This window comes from Carassius auratus, chromosome 5 (assembly GCF_003368295.1).
Source record: "Carassius auratus strain Wakin chromosome 5, ASM336829v1, whole genome shotgun sequence".
Taxonomy (NCBI): Eukaryota; Metazoa; Chordata; class Actinopteri; order Cypriniformes; family Cyprinidae; genus Carassius; species Carassius auratus.
This window is the reverse complement of record NC_039247.1, coordinates 2026262-2036244: the sequence shown is the minus strand read 5'-3', so window position 1 is coordinate 2036244 and position 9983 is coordinate 2026262. Positions and strand designations below refer to the sequence as shown.

The 9983-nt window shown below is 41.5% G+C and overlaps 1 pseudogene; it reads left to right on the top strand.

The window, feature by feature from the left end:
* The first annotated feature begins 2182 nt into the window (after window positions 1-2182).
* On the top strand, window positions 2183-2337 carry LOC113087892 (uncharacterized; annotated as a pseudogene).
* The last annotated feature ends 7646 nt before the right edge of the window (window positions 2338-9983 follow it).

The following is a 9983-nucleotide window of genomic DNA, read 5'->3' as shown; positions in this document are numbered from 1 at the left end:
TTGTCTCACCTTTGTTGCTAATGAGACCCACCACGGTCGTGTCATCCGCAAACTAAATAAAGAGGTTGGAGCTTTGTGACAATGTGCAGTCATGGGTCAGCAGAGTGAAGAGGAGGGGGCTCAGCACACAAGTTTTCAGTGTGATGGTGCTGGAAAGTCAGTCAGAAAGTCCAACAGCCAGTTGCACAACGAAGTGTTGAGCCCCAGCTGGACCAGTATGTAAATGAGCTGTTGAGGGATGGTTGTGTTGAATGCTGAACTGAAGTCTATGAACAGCATTCTGATGTATGAGTTGGACCGATATGCAAACTGGAAGGGGGGGGGGGGCAGACTTGATGTGGTGCATGACTAGCCATTCAAAGCACTTCATGACGATGGGAGTAAGTGCAACAGGACGGTAGTCATTGGAGCAGGATGGAGATGGTTTCTTCAGAAATGGAATGATGGTGGTAGTTTTGAAACATGTGGTAACAACAGCCTGACCAAAGCCCCTTTCACACTGCATGTCGGACCCGGAAAATTGCCAGAACATTCTCGGCTCGCCTTCTGTGTGAAAGCAACCACGCCCCGGGATTGATTCCGGCATTGAACCCGCGTCGGGGACCTAGTAACATTGCCGGGTTTAACCCGGGATGAGCGCTGTGTGAACAAAAGCCAGATCTAATGCCGTGTCGAAGTGATTACGTGTGTTTTTGCGCAACTCTCTTACCAACTGTTTAGAAGGAAGATCAACGTTCGTGACCCAAAATTATATGTGCAAACTGTAATGAAGCACTGATCAGTTAGTTACTCACTTTCCGCGCTGACGCCGAGATTTTGCTTGCTTCAGTGAAAATATAACGTGCCTAACGTTTTCGACTCGTACATTACAAGTAACACCCTGATGTCACATGTGTGTGTGTGAAAGCACGCACATTTCCCGGGTAATCACTGGCAGTGTGAAAGTGAAAAATCTAGCGACCCGGGAACAATTGCCGGAACACTTTACCCCTGTATTTGACGGAATGGCAGTGTGAAAGGGGCTTAAGTGAGATGTTGAAAATGTCTGTGAAGACATCAGTGAGACATCTCTCAGTACACACCCAGGGATGTTGTCAGGACCTGGAGCTTTGCGTGCATTGATCCTGCCAAAGGACCTCTTTACACTTTACCTTATCCCCCTGGAGTGCTGTCTCTTAGCCTCTCTGATGCCATGGGACAGGTTGGCCCTGGCTGTTCTCAGGCCCACCTCATCTCTAGCTATGAAGGCAGCGTTCCTTGTCTTCAGGAGTCTTCAGACCTCCCCTGTCATCCACGGCTTCTGATTGGCCCAGACAGTGATGGTTTTTGTGACTGTTACATCATCAATACACTTGTTGATGTTGGCAGTGACAGACTCTGAGTACTCATGGAGATCAGTTGGATTATTGTATGTGGCAGCCTGCTTAAACATGTCCCAGTCAGTTGTGTCGAAGCAGTCTTACAGAACCTCTGATGATCCTTCTGGCCACACTTGAATCTGTTTTTGAACTGGTTTGGCGAATTAAATGAGCTGTCTGTATGCAGGCATTAGCATGACAGTGATGTGGTTGGGGAGGGGGAGGGCTTTGTAAGCTCCTCTCTGTGTGGTGTAAACAAAGTCTAAAATGTTATTACCTCATGTTGGAAAGTTAATGTGTTGGTGTATTTTTGGAAACACACTCTTTAAGCCAGCATGGTTGAAATCCCCAGCTATGCAGTCGTGAGGGTCGGTGATGGTGTAGGTGTCACGGTTGGTAAACACCCGGACTCCTCACCTGCACTCCATTACCGTCTGGACTTCTCACCGCCTTAATCATCCCTCTGGAGTGTTCCCGTATCATCGTCTTTGTGTGTCTTTGTACAATATCTCATCATCTCATTAAACTTTGTTAACTCGCTATTGTTTCCAGACTGTCCTTTCACCAGCCGTCACAGTAGGTCTCTGTAGCAGTCCGATATCCCGCAGCTGTTCCTTTGCGCGGAGTTTAACTGTAAAAATGCGGTTCTGCCGACATCGAGCAGAAACTCACGACTGTATGCGCGCTTACAGACAGGTAGACGCGATGACAATGTACAAAAACACTGCGACTAATAAGACAAAAAAACACGAAAACACGTTCTGTCGGGACAAAGAGAAGCCGCTGCGTGTGGACGCACCACCATGATACCATTATAAATAACTTACCTGACCTGGCAGGGGAGACACCATGATCAAGAAGGCAGTTCACCCAGGGCGAGGCTTGACCATTGCACTCTGGCCATGCTAACCCCTGCAAATTCCCCAAACGTGGGAATCTCGACTGCATAATTTATGGTAATTTATGGTATGGTCATGATAAATGTATTGCATTCAGTAGATTTTCTTCCTGCCCGGTTAAGCACCCACACCTGTTGCAGATTAACAATCTCATCAAGACACAGTATAAAAACACTCTCAGTACCTCAGTTCCGGGTCAAGCCTCCAACAGAAATTGACCTCATGATCTTGTCTCCAACTCACCGCATCTTCTCGACAAAGCACCAGCCGTAATGTATACTCACATTTGGCAGTTAACCTGTGTGTCTTTGTTCTCTTGTCTCCAGAGCTCTCGTGACACTTCCCATGATCTGAATGCTCCTATGTACCTCATTATCTCACATGAGTGCTCACATGATTCTTGGAAAATGTTCTCCCACTGCAAAAGGAAAGAGACAAGTGTTGATATTCACAGCTTTGATGTTCTGACACAGAACGAACTCACCTGGCTTCCACAGAAGCGGATTTCACTGGGTTTCCACGAACTCCACAGCCCCAGCACCAAGATCTTCCTGACTCACCTCTCACGAACTTTGTAAATAAAGCACTGTGTTGAATTCACTAACCTCAGCCTCCGTGTACTAACCTGACACTCTTACTCCGAGTCAGAGTATCAGATGTCACAATCAAAGTGTGTGTTCTGTCTTCCAGTGAAAATAAGTAGTGATGGGCATCTTAAGTATAAAAGCCATAGTTGTTTTCCGACTGATTGTTTCTTTTTTTCATGGTTTTCTTCACAATTAAACAGATTTAACCTCCAAATTCTCAGTATAGTGTTTGTTTCTCATTCATCTCTGTAGTGGTTCCCATTAGATTCTCTTTCATCTTATACGTTATATACAGTAAAAAAAATTGAAATCTGTATTAATGTAAGGTAATACACCAAATACCACCAGTGTGTAGTGGCAGCTTCTGTTTTTGATGACACTTGGAGTATAAATGTGATTCATTGTCAAGTAATCATGCTTTTTTCTTTAGTTTCAGAGATGAATCCTGGCCTGATTAGTTGTGATTCAAGTGCTGATATTTGACCCCGTGACCCTCAGCAGTAAACGCCCACAGACCACACCACAGATATTCGCTTCCCTCCCGCAAGCGCTGATAAACACCTGCGCTTACCGGACGCACTCACAGTCTTCCAAGAATAACTGTGCTTTGACTATTTTGTGGTGTTTTTCTGCATTAGAACGACACGTTCTCAGTGCTCTTGGGATTAATGCTTCACATGTTCTGTCTGAAACACATTTCACTCGATGTGAGAGCGATTTAAAGTCGGCCTACTGTTAACTTTGGAGTCACAGTGTTTCAGAGCTGTTCTAAACCAGAATCATCATGAAACACATGAAGAGAGTTTGACAGGTGTCTCTTTTCTAGTTTTTTCTTGGCTAACAAGGGTTTGAGTCATTAAGCGAGTGTTCCTCGAGTGTTTGACTGGTTGAACTCTTCATGAACTTGTGACCGTCTGTGAATCACAGTGACAATCTGTGGAAACACTTGTGAGGAAAACAGCTGATTGTGAAGAGATTTCTCATTAATTAGAGCAAGACCTCAGAGCTCTGAATCGTCGTATTCTCTGATTATCAAACAGTAGCATATTAGGGTTCTTCAGTAAAGATGGTCACATTTAAACTTTGTCTCCAAGCTCTCTATGAACCTTTCACACACACACACACACACACACACACACATATTGTATGAATCATGCTCTTGGTGAGTGAGTGTGAGAAGCTCAGGACAGCAGAGGAGACGTGGTGAGCTGCTGATGAAGAGTGTGTGTGTGTGTGTGTGTGTGTGTGTGTGTGTGAGTGTGTGTGCCCACTCAAGCTCTACTGTCTCTAAAGCCAAGACGTGCCACATGCTGAATCACCAGTGAGATTCACCTGAGTCATTTAGCAAAGATAAATAGAGGCTTCAGCAGCAGTGAGAATCAGAGCCTCTGAACGCTGAAGCTTCACTGACGCTTGTGTTTCACTCAAAGCACGCTCGAGAGTGGTTAGAAACGGCCAGGTAAGAGCATGTTTCCTGCTTGTGTCACAGTAACCCTGCGCTGAGTGTTTGAGCCTCAGTGCGTCATCATGCGTTTCTACTTCTGTACTGATCAGTGTTGGGGAGTAACTAGTTACATGTAACAGAAATAGGTAAAAAATAAATATCACTCTAATCTGTTACAGTTACTGAGAAAAATGTGTAATTAAATTACAGCTACTACAGAAAATGTTATCGATTACAAAGGGGTTACATCTGAATATTCATTTGATTGATTTCTTTCCCAAATTACATCAACTGCTCTAAAATATGAGACACTAAGATTTAAGAATTTCGGACACAGAATAAGTTTATGTACTTTATATTCTTAATTTTTTAAGATGAACTGTTTTTTTCCAAGGCATTGTTATATGTTTTCTGTCTATGCAAGGATTTGATTTGATAAACTGGGCTATTAAACTATTTTTTTATTGTTTTAAATCTTTACTTAACCGCAGAAAGGTCCGAAAGTAAAAAGTGGCGCTAAAGTCAGATTTTGTGGTGGCTGTGCTTTAAAACTAAAATATTTTAATATTTGAATCTGTAACTTTACATTTCCAAAGGGACCGTCCCAGCACTGACACTGAAGTAGTTTTCTGAAGATGGACAGTGTGGTTCTTCTTGTGTGTTCAGTTCATGTAGTTAAGTGTGAACGCATCACATCAGTGTTATATTAACATTGGCACGACACGCTGAGTGTTATGTCAATTAAATATTCATTAGCACCGGCTGCTCTTCTTTGGAGGCGACAGTGTGTGTGTACTGATAACTGGCGTTTAGATTAATGTGTGTGTGTGTGTGTGTGTGTGTGTGTGTGTGTGTGTGTGTGTGTGTGTGTGTGTGTGTGTGTGTGTGTGTGGATAGTAAAACCTAAAATCTTTGATACTGTGGGAATTGAAAAAAAATGATTGTGTGTGTGTGTGTGTGTGTGTTGCTCTAATGATATCACACAGTTCTCTGAAAAACACAAAAGTGGGTCAGAAGCAAATCATTTCTTGAGCCCAGTGAATGTCAGAAGACATGGAGGTTCTGAGGGCATGTTAATAAGCGCCTGCAGACGGACAGGCGGAGAGCGGCCCGTTACTGCAGGCGCAGGCGTGTGATTGTGGCGCTGGAACCCAGATGTTTGAGTAAACCCTCGCAGTGCGCTCACATGATGAAATGCATCGAGGCATTTAATGCTAAACATACGTCTCACAAACACGATGCTCAGAGAAACGCATCAGTCTATTAGAATCAGAGCAACACCTTGACAACCACCATTAAAATAATAATAATAATAATAATAATAATAATAATAATAATAATAATAATAATGGTCCCACTTTATATTAGGTGGCCTTAACTACTATGTAATTACATAATAAAATAAGTACAATGTACTTATTGTGTTCATATTGTATTGTAAAACACTTTTGCTGCTATTGAGGTGGGATGGGGGTAAGTTTAGGGAGAGGGTTGGGGGTATGGGTAAGTTTAAGGGTGGGTTAAGGTGTAAAGTATGGGTCAACAGTGTAATTATAAATGTAATTACAGAAATTAAATACAGATGTAATTACATGTCGTTTTTTTCTAAATATAAGTACAATGTAAAAACATGTGTGTACACAATAAGTACATTGTACTAAATTATTAATTAAAATGTAAGTACACAGTAGTTAAGGCCACTTAATATAAAGTGGGTCCATAATAATAATACTCAGAAAGGAATTTCATGGCCATGCTAACAGTAGGAAATGAAGTGACTGATGGTTGTATGATGTCATGCAAAGGTGAAAAGTGTCATTTCTGTGTCTTTTAAGGCTGCGCAGTGTTTTATTAATTTGATTATAGCTACTATTTTGCGCCTTCTTTTTAAAAACAAGGAATCATGGTTTTATGTAAAAATATTAGCAAACATTGAAGGAGAGTAACGTGGAATATATTGCAAACACATCCATCTAGTAATGCAATGGAAAGCAGTGCAGAATCGCTACTGTATGTCTGATATTTGATGTTTCATAATGCTGACAGACCTAATGATGTTTTCACTAACTGCTGTTTCACTGTCTGTCTTCTTAAGTTTTAACCGTTTGTGAGTGGACCTCTAAGATTGAATAAGATTGAAGAAATATTTTCTAATTTTCCTTAGTTTATACTATTTCTGAACATATAGGATGTTTAAATACAATATTTGCGTTTATATTTCACATACATTTTCTGCAAAGATATTTAACAAGTTAATTTATTTTAGTTATACAGTATGTTGAACTTCACGTGTGCTGCGTGTTGGAATAGATCTTTCTTTAACCAGATGTTTCTGAAGTTACATTGTGATGCTGAAATAAAACACTTTAGCTTCAACCCATCTCAGATTGAGGAGTCTGTAACACACACACACACACACACACACGCGGCTCATGCGGTCAGGCTCGTCTTGTCAGCTGTGTTTTTGTTTTGGGCGGCACAGCCATGGTAATGTCCTCTGAGAAGAGCGCATGAACGCTGCGCTTGGCACGACGCGATCCTGTTGATTTTACAAGAGAATAAACACAAGCAGCGAGTGTGTGTGTGTGTGTGTGTGTGTGATTATGAGCCTCACGCCCTCCACTGAGTTTCACCCAATGACGACAGTGACTTTAAAGTCATAATGATTGGAGGCCTTTATGTGTGTGTTTCATAAGAAAGTGTGTGTGTGTGTGTCGGTGGTGTGATTGAGGGACTGGGCGGGTGGAGAGCGTCCAGGTTTTGTCATGAGTCTGGTGTTCCTCCCCCAGAGCTGCTGATGAGTCATGATGATCTTCACTCATTAGTGCTGTTCCCTACCGTACATACTGAACCTGAGAAAGAGTGCACGAGAATAACCTGAATCTCTTCTGAGGTGAGAAATGAAGAGAGGATCAGAGCTCGTACCTGCTCACACACTCTTTCATCACGTCAGAACTGCTGCTTCGAGATGAATGAGACGGACACAATCAGCCGCTGGAATCACACACTAATCTCCATCCTACGAAAACAGCCACAAATAAAGATTCGGTCATCATCTGCTCCCCCTCATGTTGGTCAAACCCGAATGACTTTCATTCTTCAGTGTTGTTGAGCAGAACACTCACACTGCTGTTACATAACACTTCGTATTGATGGTCCACAGTGGAATGGTTAATAACTGCGTTCTGCTACGAACTAAACATCTGCTGGAGATTCTACTGACGATAAGAAATGTTCATGTCAACTTATTCTCCTAACTCTAACCTAACTGTCTACTAATAACCAAAGAACTAAGTGACATGTAGTTGTAAACTAATGAGTTAGTTGCAATTATGTAACTGTAAGTAAATGAGAATTAATTGACGTGTAGCTGTAAATAATTGAGAGCGGATGTTGCAATATCATGGTCAGGTCTTTTGAACTCATTAATCTTGAGGAGCAGGCCTTGTCTCACGCTGACCCTGATCACACACACATGCTCTCTCTGTTTAATGGTTTCAGCATCGCAGCTTCAGGCACTTCTACATCATTCCACAACAGAATCACATCGAGAAGACACACAGAGAGATGGAAGACCAGAAGAGCCAAGCGTCCATCGAGTTTCTCCTGACCCTGAACCTGTTCCTACAGACGTTCAGAGCTACGTTACAAACATCGTGAAACACACGTGAGCATTCACTTTCATTCTGCCCTTGAGAGACGGTCGTCCACACAATCCTGCTCCTTTCTCTCCTTCCTCTTTCTTTCTTTTTTCTTTCGGAGGGAAATGTTTGCCTGTGTTTTCGTGGTTGTCATGGACACCAGCACTCCTGGCTTTATGAAATGACAAAATGGTTATAAAGTTACGTAACTTCATTCGACTAATTTCTCCATTAGAAGGAGCAGACTGTAGACTGCTGTTACTGTAAATACGTGTTTGCTTTCACAAAAGACACATGAAAGTGAAGAAGCTGGATGAAAACACTGTCTGTCAGAGAACATTACTGAGGGTTATTCTCTTCTACTCAGTGATGAATCACCTTGACTTCAGATTTCAATCCTGGAGCAGCACAATCGCTAAACATGGATTAAACTGAGAACACGTCAAGTCACCTGTAGTTCTGCAGCACTTCATGCGTACAGATCGAATTAATGAAGAAACCTCTTCACATGTGATTTCAGCTGTGAAGCAGCTCTACAGAACACAGAAGTGTTATTATTCAGATCAGTTTAGTTCTAGTTGTGTGCAGTTAAATCAACAGCATTAGTGAATGATAAGTGTCTTCTAAACCCTGTCTAATCGAGTCAGAAACACACAGGTAATGTACATGTGTGAATGTGATCCACTGACCGTGAACAAACACGTTTCAAACCTTTTAATACTCAAATTCATGTTAGTGATCTGCTGGAAGAAAAACGAGCAAATACAAACAACTTGAACTGTTTCATTACAGGCGTCAGTGTTTCTGTTCTTCAGAAACTGTTCAGGTCATGTTCAGATGTGGTTTATGTGCCTGGAGAAGATGCACCGACGATCTGAAAGGTTTTTTCCTCTTTAATTGATGGCTCATGACCAGCAGTTAATGTCTTGCATATGCAGCTCTGGCGTGGGTTTGGACTATTACACATATGGAAAAGGTTACGTAAGATCGCTGTCACACCGCCTGCTCACGGGGAGAACGCTGCGGACACCAGCGAGAACAACTCACTACATCTCACACAGTTTGACTCATTTGACAAAACTCTACAGAAAATGATCATTATACCCAAACTAGACATCAGCTACAACTCTCACTGTTTTAAGGTTAGCATGCATTATTCATGGTGAGTTTACAGTTTTGTCTTCAGCTGCTTACTAAGTTTCTGTAAGCGGACGCCCAAACAGCAGAAGCACACACCAGATCTACACAAACACACACGAATCATCAGACTTTGACTTAGTTTTCAATTTCATTAAACGCTTTTTGGAAAAGACATCACACAATTCAATATGTCACACAAACATGAATTTATATTATGGAAAAGGTTTGCAAATGTTTGCTTTTGAGATGTGTTTGTGATGTTTTGAATGTATTTTGTATTTTGTGTGCAATTCTTGGATTTGTGAGTAAAGTTTTTTTTTTTAAAGATGCGAAGTTTAAAAAAATGTTTGTTAACAGCTGAATTTTTGTTTAATGTTTCAGATTATGGATGTGTTTTTACTGAAGTATTTTATAAATTTCAATCACAAAAGTGATGTATTCACAAGCAGTCCAGTCTTTTTGTAATTTCACTTTTAAATGGATGTTGAAATTAATATCAACCATATTTTAAACTGAACCCTTTGTCTGAATTTAGAGAATTCACATCTGATGATCTTTTAGCTGAAATAACAAATGTCCATTATTCAGAGTGAAATTAAACAACAAACACAGGATGGTGTCACCGTAACATCACCCAGCGCTCGGTGACTAACTTCTGCTGCTCACAGATTCATTCAGCCGTCGAAACAAAACCTGTCCATTTATAGATGACAGCTGCTCTAAAAATACTCTCTTTTGTTCAGCGTGGTGAACACACACACACACACACACACACACACACACACACATGTACAGCAGTGTCCTTCTCATCTGGGAAAAACTGGGCAAGATATTGAGCCAGAATTTGACTTCTCTGTCTTGCTTTAACACTGAACAGATTCTTGTCCTTTAATAAACGCAAAACTGAACTTTGT